Source organism: Oncorhynchus clarkii, unplaced genomic scaffold (genome assembly GCF_045791955.1).
Source record: "Oncorhynchus clarkii lewisi isolate Uvic-CL-2024 unplaced genomic scaffold, UVic_Ocla_1.0 unplaced_contig_4840_pilon_pilon, whole genome shotgun sequence".
In the NCBI taxonomy this organism is placed as follows: domain Eukaryota; kingdom Metazoa; phylum Chordata; class Actinopteri; order Salmoniformes; family Salmonidae; genus Oncorhynchus; species Oncorhynchus clarkii.
Window position 1 is genome coordinate 80,991 of NW_027260872.1, and position 18,091 is coordinate 99,081.

The following is an 18,091-nucleotide window of genomic DNA, read 5'->3' on the forward strand; positions in this document are numbered from 1 at the left end:
GCATTAATAACAGCTTCCAAAACCTTCTCTATGTCACCTGCATTAATAACAGCTTCCAACACCTTGTCTATGTCACCTGCATTAATAACAGCTTCCAACACCTTCTCTATGTCACCTGCATTAATAACAGCTGCCAGCAACTTATCTATGTCACCTGCATTAATAACAGCTACCAGCACCTTCTCTATGTCACCTGCATTAATAACAGCTTCCAACACCTTCTCTATGTCACCTGCATTAATAACAGCTTCCAACACCTTCTCTATGTCACCTGCATTAATAACAGCTTCCAACACCTTCTCTATGTCACCTGCATTAATAACAGCTTCCAACACCTTCTCTATGTCACCTGCATTAATAACAGCTGCCAGCACCTTCTCTATGTCACCTGCATTAATAACAGCTGCCAGCACCTTCTCTATGTCACCTGCATTAATAACAGCTGCCAGCACCTTCTCTATGTCACCTGCATTAATAACAGCTGCCAGCACCTTCTCTATGTCACCTGCATTAATAACAGCTGCCAACACCTTCTCTATGTCACCTGCATTAATAACAGCTGCCAACACCTTCTCTATGTCACCTGCATTAATAACAGCTGCCAGCACCTTCTCTATGTCACCTGCATTAATAACAGCTGCCAGCAACTTCTCTATGTCACCTGCATTAATAACAGCTACCAGCACCTTCTCTATGTCACCTGCATTAATAACAGCTTCCAACACCTTCTCTATGTCACCTGCATTAATAACAGCTTCCAACACCTTGTCTATGTCACCTGCATTAATAACAGCTTCCAACACCTTCTCTATGTCACCTGCATTAATAACAGCTGCCAGCAACTTATCTATGTCACCTGCATTAATAACAGCTACCAGCACCTTCTCTATATCACCTGCATTAATAACAGCTTCCAACACCTTCTCTATGTCACCTGCATTAATAACAGCTTCCAACACCTTCTCTATGTCACCTGCATTAATAACAGCTTCCAACACCTTCTCTATGTCACCTGCATTAATAACAGCTTCCAACACCTTCTCTATGTCACCTGCATTAATAACAGCTGCCAGCACCTTCTCTATGTCACCTGCATTAATAACAGCTGCCAGCACCTTCTCTATGTCACCTGCATTAATAACAGCTGCCAACACCTTCTCTATGTCACCTGCATTAATAACAGCTGCCAGCACCTTCTCTATGTCACCTGCATTAATAACAGCTGCCAGCACCTTCTCTATGTCACCTGCATTAATAACAGCTTCCAACACCTTCTCTATGTCACCTGCATTAATAACAGCTTCCAACACCTTCTCTATGTCACCTGCATTAATAACAGCTGCCAACACCTTCTCTATGTCACCTGCATTAATAGCAGCTGACAGTCAGGACCACTAGGCTGGTTTCCTAATTAAACATATCAGAGCTGCGGCTCACTCTAGACCAGAGAGAGAGAGAGAGAGAGAGAGAGAGAGAGAGAGAGAGAGAGAGAGAGAGAGAGAGAGAGAGTGAGAGAGAGAGAGAGAGAGATGCACTCGTATACTTCTTCATACAAACTTATAGGCACATATACACACATGCTCGCACACACAAGGCTACTCCATACAAACACATGCTTACTCAAAATGTACTCACTCACACACATTTGCCCACACACCCCTAGCCAGACACATGGTCACCATAACAGACAGACAGACAGACAGACAGACGGACGGACGGACGGACGGACGGACGGACGGACGGACGGACGGACGGACAGACGGACAGACGGATAGACGGATAGATGGATAGATGGATGGATGGATGGATAGATGGATAGATGGATAGATGGATTGCACAACAGCAGGCTGTAGGAAGACATTTCACAACAGCAGGCTGTAGGAAGACATTTCACAACAGCAGGCTGTAGTTATGGCTGTAAATACATGTTGCCTCTGAGACAGTGGAGAGGCCTTAGGGACAATGACAGTGTCTTGGGGACAATAGAGCATGTGGCATTGGAATGATGACACTCAACTCCGCCCACCGTTTGGAACACTGAAATGTGTTCCATAATTCCCTCTGTTTCATGTACCAGCAGTATACCGGTATAACAGTATCTCAACAATCTCACTTTTTCTGATCACTTTTTAATCTCTCTCTCTCTCCACTTCTTTCCCCCCTTCTATAATGTCTCTCTATTTCTTTAATCTCTCTCCCTCGTTCTGACAGCTCCACCTTGCAGCTCTTTTCTCTCTCTCTAATCTGTTAGTTTTATTAGCTGTTATGAGACAGTCTGTCTCCCTATATATACTGTAGGTGAGAACAACATGAAACGTACAGTAATGGCTTCTAGGTGTACTGGAGGGCCAAGCAGAGTCAACATGGTTTGGAAAGATTTGTGGGGCTTTGAGACTTGAAAAAAAGTACACTAGTTAATGTAAAATGTATGTGTGAGACAGCAAGAGAGAGAGAGAGACAGAGAGAGAAAGACAGAGAGACAGTCAGAGAAAGAACAGAGAGAAACAGAGACAGAGACAGAGATGGCAAGAGAGAGAGAGAAAGAGAGAGAGAGAGACAGAAACAGAGAAAGACAGACAGACAGACAGACAGACAGACAGACAGACAGACAGACAGAGAGAGAGACAGAAACAGAGACAGAAACAGAGACAGAAACAGAGACAGAAACAGAGACAGAAACAGAGACAGAGAGAGTGAGCGAGAGAGAGACAGACAGACAGAGAGGGAGAGACAGAGACCACGGTAAGGAATGTCTAGGATGTCAGCTACTGTAGGAGGAACATGTGCTATACTGGCATGTAGGTGTGCTTCTTGTCACACTCTGGTACTCTTCCATCACTTCAACACACACAGTCCTGTTCTGCTCTAACAAAAGCAGCACTGTTCCCCCCAGGTCTTAGAACAAGGACAAACTTAGTAGCACCCAGTTTATGTCTCTAATATCAGATCACTTACAGAAGTGGAAAGACAAATCCAGAGGAGAAGCTCCTGTCCTTTACTACAGTTAACACTCTCCACGGTAGGGGGGTAGCTCTAAGAGGTTTTAAATAGAGGAGATGTTTTATCACGTCCTGTCTGGGGCTTGTTGAGGAGGTTGTGATGAACTACATTAGTTTACACAGATATTTAAGAGAACGTAAAGACGGTGCTTGGTTTTTATAGAGAAGTCAGATGTGTCTGTACTTGTCTGGAGTCTCTAGATCCTCTCCACACACACACACATAAACACACACATACAGTATGTACCAGTCTTGAGGAACATTTGGGACGACCTGTTTTTCCTGCTTTTGTTTTTGGAATCTTAAGGAAGAGATTTTAAGACTTATCAAAGATGACTAAAAGCCCTGGGGTGTTTACTCAACACGACACAAAGCTACAACTGCCAAAGAACATATCCATGGTGAATTGGTAATTGCAAATCGTGTCAACACCCACACTGCGTGAGTGTGTGTTTGTGTGTTTTAAACAGACCCAAGCCCTATGGCTGTGTCTCACTCTCCACCTCTCTCTCTAACCTGCAGGCTTGTCATATCTTTCAGCAAATAGTGATGAGCCTCTTGAGTCTCTTCCACTTAGCTGCAGGTGTGCCAGGGGGAGAGAAGGGCTCTTCTACAGGCTGCACACACACACACACACACACACACACACACACACACACACACACGCGCACACACACACACGCGCACACACACACACACACACACACACACACACACACACACACACACAAGAGAGTATGTCGAGAGAAACAGGAAGAGCAAGGCCCAATCTATCCTCAGTCCTCCTCCTTTTCCAATACCCCTCCTCCTTCCAGGTGCCCGAGTTCCCCCCCAACCGCTACATGATGTCATCCCTTTGTGGACCCCAACATAGTGATAGACCTCCCCATGTCTAACTGGAGCTGTAAACAGTAGTGATAGACCTCCCCATGTCTAACTGGAGCTGTAAACAGTAGTGATAGACCTCCCCATGTCTAACTGGAGCTGTAAACAGTAGTGATTGATAGACCTCCCCATGTCTAACTGGAGCTGTAAACAGTAGTGATAGACCTCCCCATGTCTAACTGGAGCTGTAAACAGTAGTGATAGACCTCCCCATGTCTAACTGGAGCTGTAAACAGTAGTGACAGACCTCCCCATGTCTGACTGGAGCTGTAAACAGTAGTGATAGACCTCCCCATGTCTAACTAGAGCTGTAAACAGTAGTGATAGACCTCCCCATGTCTAACTGGAGCTGTAAACAGTAGTGATAGACCTCCCCATGTCTGACTGGAGCTGTAAACAGTAGTGATAGACCTCCCCATGTCTAACTGGAGCTGTAAACAGTAGTGATAGACCTCCCCATGTCTGACTGGAGCTGTAAACAGTAGTGACAGACCTCCCCATGTCTAACTGGAGCTGTAAACAGTAGTGACAGACCTATGTCTGACTGGAGCTGTAAACAGTAGTGATAGACCTCCCCATGTCTAACTGGAGCTGTAAACAGTAGTGATAGACCTCCCCATGTCTAACTGGAGCTGTAAACAGTAGTGATAGACCTCCCCATGTCCTGGAGCTGTCAGTAGTGATAGACCTCCCCATGTCTAACTGGAGCTGTAAACAGTAGTGATAGACCTCCCCATGTCTGACTGGAGCTGTAAACAGTAGTGACAGACCTCCCCATGTCTAACTGGAGCTGTAAACAGTAGTGATAGACCTCCCCATGTCTAACTGGAGCTGTAAACAGTAGTGATAGACCTTCCCATGTCTAACTGGAGCTGTAAACAGTAGTGATAGACCTCCCCATGTCTGACTGAAACTGTAAACAGTAGTGATAGACCTCCCCATGTCTAACTGGAGCTGTAAACAGTAGTGATAGACCTCCCCATGTCTAACTGGAGCTGTAAACAGTAGTGATAGACCTCTCCATGTCTAACTGGAGCTGTAAACAGTAGTGATAGACCTCCCCATGTCTAACTGGAGCTGTAAACAGTAGTGATAGACCTCCCCATGTCTAACTGGAGCTGTAAACAGTAGTGATAGACCTTCCCATGTCTAACTGGAGCTGTAAACAGTAGTGATAGACCTCCCCATGTCTAACTGGAGCTGTAAACAGTAGTGATAGACCTCCCCATGTCTGACTGGAGCTGTAAACAGTAGTGATAGACCTCCCCATGTCTAACTGGAGCTGTAAACAGTAGTGATAGACCTCCCCAAGTCTAACTGGAGCTGTAAACAGTAGTGATAGACCTCCCCATGTCTAACTGGAGCTGTAAACAGTAGTGATAGACCTCCCCATGTCTAACTGGAGCTGTAAACAGTAGTGATAGACCTCCCCATGTCTAACTGGAGCTGTAAACAGTAGTGATAGACCTGCCCCATGTCTAACTGGAGCTGTAAACAGTAGTGATAGACCTCCCCTTGTCTAACTGGAGCTGTAAACAGTAGTGATAGACCTCCCCATGTCTAACTGGAGCTGTAAACAGTAGTGATAGACCTCCCCATGTCTAACTGGAGCTGTAAACAGTAGTGATAAACCTCCCCATGCCTAACTGGAGCTGTAAACAGTAGTGATAGACCTCCCCATGTCTAACTGGAGCTGTAAACAGTAGTGATAGACCTCCCCATGTCTAACTGGAGCTGTAAACAGTAGACACCTCTGAGATTGGGTAGCTGTATGTATGTATGTATGTATGTATCTGAGACACATTAACCCCCCCCCCCAACACACCCACACACACAGGAACACAAACACACACTCCTAAACACACATCTGTCATATTAGTTAGCCACACAGACTCCTCGTTAGCACACTGACCTTGTATGTGCCTGTGTCTGACCAATAAGACACATACACTAGACACTACACTACACTACACACGGCTGGATCACCTCACCACCCCAGCGTTAAGCCAGTGAGGGGAGTTATACTGCAGATGTCTGTGGAGATTTAGAAGAAAAGAAAAGGGAAATGGGGATACTTAGTCAGTTGTTCAACTGCATTCAAACCAAATGTGTCTTTCCGCATATGAACTGACCCCTCTGAATCAGAGAGGTGCGGAGGGGAGGGGGCATTAATCGACGTCCACGTCATCGGGGCCTGGGGAGAAGCTGTTGTTGGTAGTTAACTGCCTTGCTTAAGGGCAGAACGGCAGATTTATCCACCTGGCCGGCTCAGGGATTCGAACCAGCAACCTTTCGGTTACTGGCCCAAGGATGGACTGAGAGGGGGGTATTCATCCATGGGTGTGTGTTTGTGCGTGAGTGTGACTCAGTTAGGTTTTCGTAAGAATAGAGTAAACAAGTGAAAAATGAAAATGTGTGTATTGAGGGAACTGGTGTGTAACTAAGGAGGGAGGATTGTGGAAGGGGAAATGACAGATGATGTGTAGGTTACTGAACCTTTAGTGTTTACTCTCTCACATAACTGTTTACTCAAACTCCTCATGGACCCCTGGAGAGAGACAGAGACAGAGAGACAGAGAGACAGAGAGACAGACAGACAGACAGACAGACAGACAGACAGACAGACAGACAGACAGACAGGCAGACAGGCAGACAGGCAGACAGAGAGAGAGAGAGAGAGAGAGAGAGAGAGAGAGAGAGAGAGAGAAGAGAGAGAGAGAGAGAGAGAGAGATATCTAGGACTGACCATCCGTTCACTCCAGTCTCCTTCACAGTGTTCTAGTAAAGTTTTCATTTAGTCTACGTGTTGATTTGGTGGATAAAGCCATTTAGCCAGTGACCTCTGTTTGTTCCCAGAGACAGACACATTCTGGGTGGAAGTTGACAGATCTAAGGGTCAAATTACCCTCCCCAAATTCTATCCTTAAATATTAGGAGGTCATAAACTGAACTTAAATCACAAGTGTGCAGTAAAACTTTTAACACACACACACACTATGTAGGACCAATGACTTGCTCTGAGAGAAGTGTTGACATGTTACTTATAGTGAAGCCATGGAGGCATCTGCAATGTTTGGTAAGGGACTACAAAATGATGTCATTCAAGAGGAGGGAGAGAGAATGAGGAGGGAAGAATGAGGAGGGAGAGAGAGAATGAGGAGGGAGAGAGAGAATGAGGAGGGAGAGAGAATGAGGAGGGAGAGGGAGAGGGAGAATGAGGAGGGAGAGAGAGAATGAGGAGAGAGAGGGAGAATGAGGAGGGAGAGGGAGAATGAGGAGGGAGAGAGAGAATGAGGAGGGAGAGAGAGAATGAGAATGAGGAGGGAGAGAGAATGAGGAGGGAGAGAGAGAATGAGGAGGGAGAGAGAGAATGAGGAGGGAGAGAGAGAATGAGAAGGGAGAGAGAGAATGAGGAGGGAGAGAGAAAATGAGGAGGGAGAGAGAGAATGAGGAGGGAGAAAGAGAATGAGAAGGGAGAGAGAGAATGAGGAGGGAGAGAGAGAATGAGGAGGGAGAAAGAGAATGAGGAGGGAGAGAGAGAATGAGGAGGGAGAGAGAGAATGAGGAGGGAGAGAGAGAATGAGGAGGGAGAAAGAGAATGAGGAGGGAGAGAGAGAATGAGGAGGGAGAGAGAGAATGAGGAGGGAGAGAGAGAATGAGGAGGGAGAGAGAGAATGAGGAGGGAGAGAGAGAATGAGGAGGGAGAGAGAGAATGAGGAGGGAGAGAGAGAATGAGGAGGGAGAGAGAGAATGAGGAGGGAGACAGAGAATGAGGAGGGAGAGAGAGAATGAGGAGGGAGAGAGAGAATGAGGAGGAAGACAGAGAATGAGGAGGGAGAGAGAGAATGAGGAGGGAGAAAGAGGAAGACGAGGGAAAGAGATAAATAAAATACATCGTCACTTCTCACCTACAGTATACAGACATAGACCACTACTCTGTTTGTGTTCAATCACACACACGCAAGAAGACACACACACACACACGCAAGAAGACACACACACACGCACACATGACCAGAATGTGAATTCGAACTGATGCTACTGATAAACCTCAATAGCCTACAGCAAAATAGTCCATTGATTCAACACGCTGACACTCAGGAACAGTACAGCTCTGTTGTGGTTTATACAGAGAGATCTGTATTTAACAAATACCACCGCTATCTCTATCTCCGCTGTTATCTCTGTCAGAGAGGCTCCGCCTGGGATACATGACCCTCGTGGAGCCCTCCATCACAGATATCTATGCTACTAGAGGTTATTTAAAACACAATGGGTTTACAGTGTAGGGTCTCTATGGTGTAACTGTGGTTTTGTAAAGGATTTTATCATCAGATCAACTACACACAGCAGTCACACTCATGGATCGCAAAGTTTGCGTGTGTGTGTGTATTGGCGTGTCTGTCTATTGACCGAGTGCATCATAGTAAAGGTTGTTCACACACTGATAGAGATTGCAGAATGTTGAGGCGTACCTGGAAGAACGGCTCCTGGTCACAGATAAATTCCTCTGATATTGAACAACATTCCAACCCATGTTATTCTGGATCAACACACACACACACACACACACACACACATAATTCATAACTACATATCTAGCATTAATATAATCTCAGGACAAATCCATGTTCTATTTGTGACTGTCATCATGTCTCTCATCAAAACATAACAGCCCTGCAGTCTGAACAGTTAGGGTCAAGCCTTGGTCAGGCAGTCTAAAAGCCATCAAGTCATTAAAGTCCTTCATCATCAGTCTGTTCAGTATTTTCTGCAGCTGATTGACTCTCAACAGACTGCAGTGTGCTAGCTGTGCTTGTCTTGGCTGTACAAAGTGTCTGTGCTCAGCCTCAGAGGAATGTCTCATTTTAACTGGACAGCATTGAAGACCAGCGACTTAGTCCAACAAACAATTTTTATTTGTCCCACATCTCAACTTTGCCTTACCTTTGTCTCTCTTTCTTTGTCTCTCTCTCTCTCTCTCTCTCTCTCTCTCTCTCTCTCTCTCATTTTCTCTCTCTACCTTTCCCTCTCTCTCTCTCTCTCTCTCTCTCTCTCTCATTCTCTCATTCTCTCTCTCATTCTCTCTCTCTACCTTTCCCTCTCTAGTCTCTCTCTCTCTCATTCTCTCATTCTCTCATTCTCTCTCTCTACCTTTCCCTCTCTAGTCTCTCTCTCTCTCATTCTCTCTCTCCCTCTCTAGTCTCTCTCTCTCTCTCTCTCTCTCTCTCTCTCTCTCTCTCTCTCTCTACCTTTCCCTCTCTAGTCTCTCTCGCTCTCTCTCTCTCTCTCTATGAAAGGGCATCAAGTGCAAACCCACACTTTCATTACTTCCCTCTCCTCTCCCGCTGGTGTATAAAACGCTGTCGCTGCTTAACTTCTGATCGGTTCTCCTTCACTTTGAAGTGGTTACAGCTCTCATCTGCTAACAACATGGCCAAGTTCAAAGATACCACAGGCTCAGGGAGCCACTGTAGTGTGAGAGGAGAGGAGTATGTGAACAGGGAAGTCAACAGGGGCATTCTGGGATTGGTGCTTCCATTTTTTGACTTTTAAATTAAAAGGTTGAATGGTGACCACTTTGTTGTAGTTTGAATCCCAGATTGCCCCTTTAAGTATCCTGAAACAACCTTCAATACTTTTTTTTCCAAACTTTAAAAACACTTCTTGTTGAGACAAAGGTCTCATTCAAGTCCTTTAACGTTCAAATCAAATCAAATGTTATTAGTCACATGAGCCGAATACATCAGGTCACCTTACAGTGAAACGTTTACTTATGATCCAACGATGCAGTTTAAAAAAAAATACGGATTAGAATAAGAGATAAAAGTAACAATTAATTAAAGAGCAGCAGTAAAATAACAATAGCGAGGCTATATACAGGGGGTGCCGGTACAGGAGTCATTGTGCGGAGGAACCGGTTAGTTGAGGTAGTATGTACATGTAGGTAGAGTTATTAAAGTGACTATGGATAGATGATAACAGAGAGTAGCAGTGGTATACCTGAAGGAACAAATTATAACTGAAGTCACACACACACACACACACACACACACACACACACACACACACACACACACAAACCCCTCGACCCTAGTCCTTCTTCCCTGCCAGTTTCCTGCCTTCCAAAACTCCTACACCCCCAATCCTGCCCCTCCGCCCAACACACACACGCACACACTCCTGGACCCTGCTCCTTCCACCTCGTCAGTTCCCTGTCCTGACCTGTGTTCTGACTGGCCCCTCCAGCTGCACCCCCCCTCTGACTTCTGACCCCCTAATCTGCCTGCCACCCGTAGGGGGGAGCAGGAGTGGACAGAGGTATGAGAGGTTTGGAGAGGGGGGGGAGCAGGCCGGAGTACAGGTACAAGCAGCTAACAGCTCTTAATTTATCGTAGAAAGGAGGGGTCACTGAATGTGCCTGTCTATTCAATGGAAGTCTGACAGCTGGACATCGGTACAGAAAGTAACAGAACATTTAATTGCAAAGCATGTGTGTGTCCTTGTGTGTGTGTGTGTGTGGGGGGGGGGGGGGGGGGTGGAGTGGTGTGTGTGTCAAGTCTTAATGTCCACTTGCAATAACATCCCAACAGTCTATTTTCCTGCTGTTTGTCTAAACACAGGGCTGTATGAAGCTCTGGGTCTCAGAGCAGGCTGTTGCCAAGGGAAACACAGAAAACACTTACCACGAAAGCCACATATACATACCTCAACACACTCTGTCATAACTGACACAAATATGCACACTGAGCCATCAACTTCCCAGTAAGCAAAAGAGTGGCTCTACCTTCTGTTTCCCAAGCGGCCTCTCTCATCACCTGTTGTGGCTGTAGTTGTGGAGCTGATCTGAGCTAGAGAGACAAGGCCTTTGAAGTGCTCTGAGAAGACCCTGTAGCCTCAGGCTACTGTCTGTCTGAGTGTGTATACAGGGGACCTCTGAATGGGGTGTGTGTGTGGGGGGGGGGGGTGTCTGTGTGTGTGTCTGTGTGTCTGTGTGTCTGTGTGTGTGTGTGTGTGTGTGTGTGTGTGTGTGTGTGTGTGTGTGTGTGTGTCTGTGTGTGTGTGTGTCTGTGTGTCTGTGTGTGTGTGTGTGTGTGTGTTAGTGTGTGCGTGTGTGCGTGTTAGTGTGTGTGTGTGTGTGTTAGTGTGTGCGTGTGTGCGTGTTAGTGTGTGCGTGTTAGTGTGTGCGTGTTAGTGTGTGTGTGCGTGCGTGTGTGCGTGTGTGTGTGTGTAGGATTGAGGGGCTATTGTATGGGATGAAAAGGCATGTGTGTGCACAACCCAGACTGCGCCCTTGGGGAGAGGGGATTAGGGCTGGGGGTCAAAACTGAGAGAGGGGTGGAGGGAGTCAAAATAACTCAGCCTCTGGTATAGTATAAGACTAGTCTGTAGACTGATCAGGTATCTGAATATGCAAATGTCTCTCCCTCTCTACCTCTCCACCTATCCCTCTCTACCTCTCCACCTATCCCTCTACCTCTCCACCTATCCCTCTACCTCTCCACCTATCCCTCTCTACCTCTCCACCTATCCCTCTACCTCTCCACCTATCCCTCTACCTCTCCACCTATCCCTCTACCTCTCCACCTATCCCTCTACCTCTCCACCTATCCCTCTCTACCTCTCCACCTATCCCTCTCTACCTCTCCACCTATCCCTCTCTACCTCTCCACCTATCCCTCTCTACCCCTCCACCTATCCCTCTACCTCTGGTATAGTATAAGACTAGTCTGTAGACTGATCAGGTATCTGAATATGCAAATGTCTCTCCCTCTCTACCTCTCCACCTATCCCTCTACCTCTACACCTATCCCTCTCTACCTCTCCACCTATCCCTCTACCTCTCCACCTATCCCTCTCTACCTCTCCACCTATCCCTCTCTACCTCTCCACCTATCCCTCTACCTCTCCACCTATCCCTCTACCTCTACACCTATCCCTCTCTACCTCTACACCTACCCCTCTCTACCTCTCCACCTATCCCTCTCTACCTATCCACCTATCCCTCTCTACCTCTCCACTTATCCCTCTCTACCTCTCCACCTATCCCTCTCTACCTCTCAACTTATCCCTCTCTACCTCTACACCTATCCCTCTCTACCTCTCCACCTATCCCTCTCTACCTCTCCACCTATCCCTCTCTACCTCTCCACCTACCCCTCTCTACCTCTCCACTTATCCCTCTCTACCTCTCCACCTATCCCTCTCCACCTCTCAACTTATCCCTCTCTACCTCTCCACCTATCCCTCTCTACCTCTCAACTTATCCCTCTCTACCTCTACACCTATCCCTCTCTACCTCTCCACCTATCCCTCTCTACCTATCCACCTATCCCGCTCTACCTCTCCACCTATCCCTCTCTACCTCTCCACCTATCCCTCTCTACCTCTCAACTTATCCCTCTCTACCTCTCCACCTATCCCTCTCTACCTCTCCACTTATCCCTCTCTACCTCAAGTGAGGAGCGCCAAAGGTTCCTCTCTCAGAGTAGTATACTGAGGAATGTAATGAGAAGGCTACATGTGTCACGCTCAATACCTTCCCACTAGACCCCTGGATTTACCTAACACGCTCCGAGGATGAGGGGGGAGGGTTTTAAGGAGGTGCACCACAAGGGAGCAAGGGGGAGCGACCCGTAAACCTCTCCCTAGGGGGTCTGGGTTCTGAGAATCATAGGTTCCCCTCCGATGAACAAGTCAGTGCCGTGTTAGACTAACGGTACAATTCATAGAGTGTCAGGAAAGCTGTCACATTAAGATAATTCATTGTGGAAAGGTAAATACACTATTAAAGAGCAGTGGAACGTGTCGGCTATAGGCTAAATTCCACAGGTCAAAGAAAAGGTCAATTCCAACCACCTCTCAGTCCAACCAAGGAGCATCAGATCAAGAACAAACTGTCGGCATAACACATTCAGACACTCATTGAGGACAATGGACATATTCAATATAATAATGTTACTTCCTGTTTGGCTCTTTTGGGCATTGAAGGAGAACAATGGACATACGATGCAAGTCATCTATTACTGTATTAAAACCTGTCTTTCTCAGCAGCAGGATGATTTATGTTGGGTTCGAGGAGACACTCGCTGTTTTATCACACATGGTGACAACTTCCTTAAACACTCTAAACGCTCCCACATGAACCAGAGCCCCATCCCTCTGTCTGTGTCTGCACAGCTGCAGGTCAGGAGACTGGACTGAGACTGGAGAAAGAGCAGAGAGGTAGGGAGAAACAGCGAGGGAGAGAACAGTGTGGCAGCGATAGAAAGAGCAGAGAGGTAGGGAGAGACAGCGAGGGAGAGAACAGTGTGGCGGCGATAGAAAGAGAGGTAGGGAGAGACAGTGAAGGAGAGAACAGTGTGGCAGCGATAGAAAGAGCAGAGAGGTAGGGAGGGACAGCGAGGGAGAGAACAGTGTGGCAGCGATAGAAAGAGCAGAGAGCAAGTCCAGATAGAGGGAGAAAGAAAAGAAAGACAGGGAGAGCAAGATCGTTGAAACGGAGAGAAAGAGACCAAAGAATAGACAGAGAGACAGAGAGAGAGAGAGAAAGAAGACCAGAACTCAAGGTTGTTTTAATTCCTTAATGGTCCCTAACAAGGGGATCCCAGAGTAAAAGCTTCCTAACAAGGGAACCCAGAGTAAAAGCTTCCTAACAAGGGGAACCCAGAGTAAAAGCTCCCTAACAAGGGGAACCCAGAGTAAAAGCTCCCTAACAAGGGGAACCCAGAGTAAAAGCTCCCTAACAAGGGGATCCCAGAGTAAAAGCTTCCTAACAAGGGGAACCCAGAGTAAAAGCTTCCTAACAAGGGGATCCCAGAGTAAAAGCTCCCTAACAAGGGGAACCCAGAGTAAAAGCTCCCTAACAAGGGGAACCCAGAGTAAAAGCTCCCTAACAAGGGGAACCCAGAGTAAAAGCTCCCTAACACCCAGAGTAAAAGCTACCTAACACCCAGAGTAAAAGCTCCCTAACAAGGGGAACCCAGAGTAAAAGCTCCCTAACAAGGGGAACCCAGAGTAAAAGCTCCCTAACAAGGGGAACCCAGAGTAAAAGCTCCCTAACAAGGGGAAACCAGAGTAAAAGCTCCCTAACAAGGGGAACCCAGAGTAAAAGCTCCCTAACACCCAGAGTAAAAGCTCCCTAACACCCAAGTAAAAGCTCCCTAACAAGGGGAACCCAGAGTAAAAGCTTCCTAACAATGTGGAACCCAGAGTAAAAGCTCCCTAACACCCAGAGTAAAAGCTCCCTAACAAGGGGAACCCAGAGTAAAAGCTCCCTAACAAGGGGAACCCAGAGTAAAAGCTCCCTAACAAGGGGAACCTAGAGTAATAAAAGCTCCCTAACAAGGGGAACCCAGAGTAAAAGCTTCCTAACAAGGGGAACCCAGAGTAAAAGCTCCCTAATAAGGGGAACCCAGAGTAAAAGCTTCCTAACAATGTGGAACCCAGAGTAAAAGCTCCCTAACAAGGGGAACCCAGAGTAAAAGCTCCCTAACAAGGGGAACCCAGAGTAAAAGCTCCCTAACAAGGGGAACCCAGAGTAAAAGCTCCCTAACAATGGGGAACCCAGAGTAAAAGCTTCCTAACAAGGGGAACCCAGAGTAAAAGCTCCCTAACAAGGGGAACCCAGAGTAAAAGCTCCCTAACAAGGGGAACCCAGAGTAAAAGCTCCCTAACACCCAGAGTAAAAGCTACCTAACACCCAGAGTAAAAGCTCCCTAACAAGGGGAACCCAGAGTAAAAGCTCCCTAACAAGGGGAACCCAGAGTAAAAGCTCCCTAACAAGGGGAAACCAGAGTAAAAGCTCCCTAACAAGGGGAACCCAGAGTAAAGCTGCCTAACACCCAGAGTAAAAGCTCCCTAACACCCAGAGTAAAAGCTCCCTAACAAGGGGAACCCAGAGTAAAAGCTCCCTAACAATGGGGAACCCAGAGTAAAAGCTTCCTAACAAGGGGAACCCAGAGTAAAAGCTCCCTAACAAGGGGAACCCAGAGTAAAAGCTCCCTAACAAGGGGAACCCAGAGTAAAAGCTCCCTAACACCCAGAGTAAAAGCTACCTAACACCCAGAGTAAAAGCTCCCTAACAAGGGGAACCCAGAGTAAAAGCTCCCTAACAAGGGGAACCCAGAGTAAAAGCTCCCTAACAAGGGGAAACCAGAGTAAAAGCTCCCTAACAAGGGGAACCCAGAGTAAAGCTGCCTAACACCCAGAGTAAAAGCTCCCTAACACCCAGAGTAAAAGCTCCCTAACAAGGGGAACCCAGAGTAAAAGCTTCCTAACAATGTGGAACCCAGAGTAAAAGCTCCCTAACACCCAGAGTAAAAGCTCCCTAACAAGGGGAACCCAGAGTAAAAGCTCCCTAACAAGGGGAACCCATAGTAAAAGCTCCCTAACAAGGGGAACCTAGAGTAAAAGCTCCCTAACAAGGGGAACCCAGAGTAAAAGCTTCCTAACAAGGGGAACCCAGAGTAAAAACTCCCTAACAAGGGGAAGCCAGAGTAAAAGCTTCCTAACAATGTGGAACCCAGAGTAAAAGCTCCCTAACAAGGGGAACCCAGAGTAAAAGCTCCCTAACAAGGGGAACCCAGAGTAAAAGCTCCCTAACAAGGGGAACCCAGAGTAAAAGCTCCCTAACAATGGGGAACCCAGAGTAAAAGCTTCCTAACAAGGGGAACCCAGAGTAAAAGCTCCCAAACAAGGGGAACCCAGAGTAAAAGCTTCCTAACAAGGGGAACCCAGAGTAAAAGCTTCCTAACAAGGGGAACCCAGAGTAAAAGCTTCCTAACAAGGGGAACCCAGAGTAAAAGCTGACCTGGAGGACCTAGAGGGAGCACCACCAAAGCACCACAGGGCACAGTTAAGCCTGGCTAAGAGGAGAGGATTTACACTACTGCTGCTGTTGTTGATAACACTACAACCACACACAACCACTTCTCATTTTCTAATAGCTGCTTCGCACTCTTTAGTTTAACACACACACACCAAACAAAATCCTCTTCACCTTGTACCTCTTAGCTTCCATCATTAACTCAATCAGGGGTCCCCCTATTTAGTTGTCATGGTGGCATGACCCGAACACTTATTAGCTGACCCCTGGGATTAGTCCAAGACCAAAGTGTTTGGGGGGGGTGGGGGTAAGTAGGGGGGATCTCACAATGATGTGTGTGTGTGTGTGTGTGTGTGTTAGCATCTTTGACGTTCTTTAATTAAATTGCTGAGACACCAAGTCAGGAATGTTTGCTTCCTCCCTCGCTCTCTCTGCTGATCTCTTCCTCCCTCGCTCTCTCTGCTGATCTCTTCCTCCCTCGTTCTCTCTGCTGATCTCTTCCCCCCTCGCTCTCTCTGCTGATCTCTTCCTCCCTCGCTCTCTCTGCTGATCTCTTCCCCCCTCGCTCTCTCTGCTGATCTCTTCCTCCCTCGTTCTCTCTGTCCCTCCATCTCGGTCTTTACTTTTCCCATCCCTTTATAGACTTCAGTTTGTTTAGGTGCCCTTCCTGGCTGCCTCGCTGACTTGTATTTATCTAGCATGCTTTATTACATCTCTTCACACAAAGTCATTGACATAGAGGCCTCTGAATAACATTAGGTAGACTTGAGTAGTCAAGGTGATTGTTTCTCAAAATCACAAATGTGCTATTCTCACAACCACAGCAATAATAGCATTTTTAGAATTTGGATTTGATTAAGTTGTTATTACCATGCCATTACTATTCTATTGTATACAAAAAAGACAAGTCAACCTAATCCAACCAGGTTAAAGTTTAAATAAACAAAGAAGAGATGACAACCCTGGTCGATTAGTGAGATAACAAGCTCTAATTCAATTACCTTTAAAACAAACAAACACAAACGGGATAAACCAACATCAACAACCGATAACACACCACCCTGACCTGCCTGCTGTGCCTCTAACTAACAACCCACTGGGCACAGACGTCAGTTCAACGTCCAGTTTTAATTTGGTTGAGTTATACATTTGGTTGAGTTGTCAACTACCGTGAATTCAACGTGAAATCAACGACCTTCGGATATTTAAATTATTATTATGATGGAAACAACGTCGGTTCCAGCAGTTTTTGCCTAGCTGGAACCGTATCTCTATTCTGCATGACTCTCTCTGTGAGGGTCTCTGGCTGCGCAGAGATTTTATTATAGAATGGTGAGCTAGGCACCACACGGTAAAGATATTTTGACACGCAGATATAAACGACCATATCACATCTTGACAATGATCCGCTTTCAAAGGTTTCTGTGGATGCGGTTTCGAAGTGAGATAGAAAATAACTATGTTGGGGGAGAAATGTTCGGCCATATAAACCTTGGCTATAGGCTAGTCAGTGCTCGTTGCTCGTGGTGAGATCGATAAGCACGGATAATGGGATAGACATACATGACATATAGTATCCTACATTTTAAGAGGAACAACTCGGAAATGTTTTAATATAAAATGTGATCACAAAACTATTCTCGTTTCTAATAAAGACACGCAGTGCCAGGCATTCAGCTCACAGACAGTAACCCAGAGAAATCCCTCTTATAACTTCCCCAAGCCATATCTCGCCTGAACAGTAAACACCGTCCGAGGTGCACTTTGGAGCGCACAGAACAACCTGCAGAATGATTGCGCGGTCTCCAAACGGTCACAGACGAAGCTACTGGATACTAGCCTACTTGTTTCCATCATAAAGTCGCACCAGAAGTAGAAGAAAGTTCTTCGTGAGACACCTACCTGGCAAAATGTAGTCCCGAAATGTGCTCAAAACAGTGCTATTTCTTATCCACTTTATCGACGTGTCTATGAGGCTCAAATCCCTTTAATACAGTTGTATTGTCCACAAACTTCAGAAAGGTAGCCTATTGAAATCCCTGTGCAGAACATTTCTCTCTGCGTGTCAAAGTTGCGGTCCAGAAGTCTCCGAGAGGTATGCCCCCTATGTCAAGCGCGTCCCGAGTTTTAACAATTGGAGGACGAGAGGCTCTAGAACTTTTTTAAAAAGTTGTAAGTGGGAGGTGCGTTCTGGTATGAGCGCGAACTGCACTCTGCGCGTCCATGTTCCCGAATCTGGAGCGCAGAGATGGTAACTATAGCCTACACCTGTAAAAATATCAAGTGGCCATACCATATACGTAACAACATGGTGAAAAGGCTATGCGTCCGACCACATTACGTTATTTTTTTATTGATTCTCGATTAAGGGGATATTATT

The 18,091-nt window shown here is 46.5% G+C and overlaps 1 protein-coding gene across 1 annotated transcript in view; it reads right to left on the reverse strand.

Annotated features, from left to right (window-relative positions):
• LOC139402030 (vasorin-like) overlaps positions 1-17,813 on the reverse strand; it is a 40,630-nt gene extending 22,817 nt beyond the window's left edge. The window contains exon 1 of the mRNA XM_071146081.1: positions 17,614-17,813. The gene's annotated coding sequence lies outside the window, so the exon portion shown is untranslated. The remainder of the gene's footprint in view (positions 1-17,613) is intronic.
• Between the last annotated feature and the right edge of the window lie 278 nt (positions 17,814-18,091).